We start from the raw sequence: 2,822 nt of genomic DNA, 5'->3' as shown, positions 1-2,822 counted from the left end.
TGATGTTCTCCCTATCCCTCACCAATCTTACTTCCCTTCACACTCCCCTCCTTGGTTTTAGGAGATTTTAAAACTAGTTTCTTTTGAGAGGAACTAGAGTAGGGTTTCTTAGATTTGGATTTTAAAATTTTTGGTTGTGTGACCTAGGTAGGCATCTGTTGGGTCATTGTCACAGATGCCATTATCACAGAAGTTTGTAAAGAAATTGGTGGTTGGAAAGTAGTGGAGACAGTATTATTTATCTCACTTACCTGAGGTCCCTCCATGATTGGTAGATAGATGAGAGGAACCTCACTATGGTGATTTTCCCTATTTAATTCAACAATAATTCTCCTTTCTTGAACCTAACAATCAAGCTTGTTGATTGGGTTCTCAATTATAAGATCTTCAGAAACAAAGTTAGCTAGCAACATAAAGAATCTAGCATAATATATGTTTTTAGATCTTTTCTTTATGTCTCCTAGCTTGTACCCTAACTCATGCATCATAAAGTTACTAAAATTAAAATACTTATCACTCAACAGCATATAAAGTATGTTAATAATAGAATAGCTAACAACATCAAAGTTACTAAATTTTCCAGAAAATACCTTAACAAAAGAATCACAGAGACAACTCCACTCTTTTCTAAGGCCCATTCTCCTAACCTCACCTAACATCGAGAGCTTAAGAGAATAACCCATAGAAATAAGCAGGTTTCTTACATTTGTGTCTGTGTATGGAACAAGAGTGTTATTTTCAGGCAGTTTAAAGCATGCTTGCAGTGTATCACTATTAATGCAATGGTCCTTACCTTTGAGAGAGAAGGTAATGGTTTTGTCCATAGAATTGAAAATAGCGGTAGTCTAAATCTTCTCAACAACTTCACAGTAGATGACCGGAGACTCCAGCATAGCTTAACTTAGTTTACAACTTCGAATGAATTCCATCATTTTGTGATAGTCTTCATAAGCAGCAATCTCCTTGTTCACCAATGCTACGAAGTTGTTCTTTTTATATACGCACCCAGTTTAGGACATGATCTTGACTACTGGTGCCATTGCTGTGATTGAAAGTAATTGCAGAAAGAGGGTTTTTGCTTTGGAGACAAAGAGATTTAGTAGAAATTGCTTGAGAAAGATAAAAGTAAAAATGAAAAAATAGTCTTTTATACTTTCTCAGAAATAAACGGTTAATAGTTAAAAAGTAAAAATAAAGTAACCAATGAAATTTACCAAAAATAGTCGTTAAAAATAAATAAACTGTCAAAGTTCTAATGATTATCCATTGAAATATACTTACAGGATGTTAGTAAATTTGACGGATAATAAATAGAATTAACGGCTTTGATGAAAGCAATTCGACGGATGAAGATAGAACAGATATCCGCCGAGATAAAAAGTACCCAGAATAATATTTGATTTTTCAACAGAAAATAAAATTCAACGAATATTCATTTTCGACAGATAATGAACATCCGTCGAGATTTAAATTTTGACTTAGCCAAAATTTCATCTTTGACAAGAAATATCAAAATTTATTCTGGCTGTATTTCAACTAGCAAAGACATCAAAAGTAATTTTAGAGTAATTTGGCATACCTAACTCACTTACCAACCTAGAAAATATGGACTCATCAAGTGGCTTGGTAAAGATGTCTGCAAGCTGCTTCTCACTTGGAACAAAATGAAGTTCCACAGTACCATTCATGGCATGTTCTCTAATGAAGTGGTACTTGATGTCAATGTGCTTTGTCCTTGAATGATGTACTGAATTTTCAGTAATTGTAATGGCACTTATTTTATCATAAAAAATAGGTTTTTTTTTCACCTGTAGACCATAGTCCAACGTTTGGTATTTCATCCATAAAATATGTGCACAACAGCTACCAGCAGCAATATATTCATCCTCAGCTGTAGAAGTAGATACTGAATTTTGCTTTTTATTGAACCAGGATACTAGCTTATTTCCTAAAAATTGACAGGTTCATGTTGTACTTTTTCTATCAATTTTACAACTTGCATAATCTGCATCTAAATAACCAGTTAGATCAAAATTAGAATCTCTAGGATACCAGATACCAAGTTTTGGTGTTCATTTGAGATATCTGAAAATTCTCTTAATAACTACTAAATGAGATTCTCTAGGATCAGGTTAAAATTTACCACAAAGACAATTAGCAAATATTATATCATGCCTACTGGCTGTTAAATATAAAAGTGAGCCAACCATGCCTCTATAACTTGAAATATCCACAGACTTTTCAGTAGTGTTTAATTCAAGTTTGGTGGCAGTGGCCATGGGAATTTTTGCAGATGTGCAATATATTAAGTCAAACTTCTTTAAAAGATCATAAATATATTTGGTTTGACTAATGAATATTTCATCACTAACTTTCTTAACTTGTAAACCAAGAAAGTAAGTTAGTTATCCCATCATGCTCATTTCATACTTACTTTGCATCAATTTGGCAAAATTTTTCCAAAGTTTATCATCTGTAGATCCAAATATAATATCATCTACATAAATCTGAACAAGTATACTAGAGCCATTAACATTTCTAAAGAAGAGAGTTTTATCAACCGTACCTCTTGTGAAATGATTTTCTAAGAGAAATTTTGACAGAGTGTTATACCAGGCTCTAGGTGCTTGCTTCAATCCATAAAGTGCTTTCAAAAGATAGTACATATATTCTGGAAAGTTGGGATCTTCAAAACCAAGAGGCTGACTAACATAGACTTCCTCCTCCAAATCTCTATTCAGAAATGCAATTTGACATCCATTTGATAGACATTGAAATTGGAATGGGCTGCATAGGCTAGAAATATTCTTATGGCTTCAATT

Source organism: Apium graveolens, chromosome 4 (assembly GCF_009905375.1).
Source record: "Apium graveolens cultivar Ventura chromosome 4, ASM990537v1, whole genome shotgun sequence".
NCBI lineage: Eukaryota > Viridiplantae > Streptophyta > Magnoliopsida > Apiales > Apiaceae > Apium > Apium graveolens.
Note: the sequence above shows the minus strand (reverse complement) of the source record.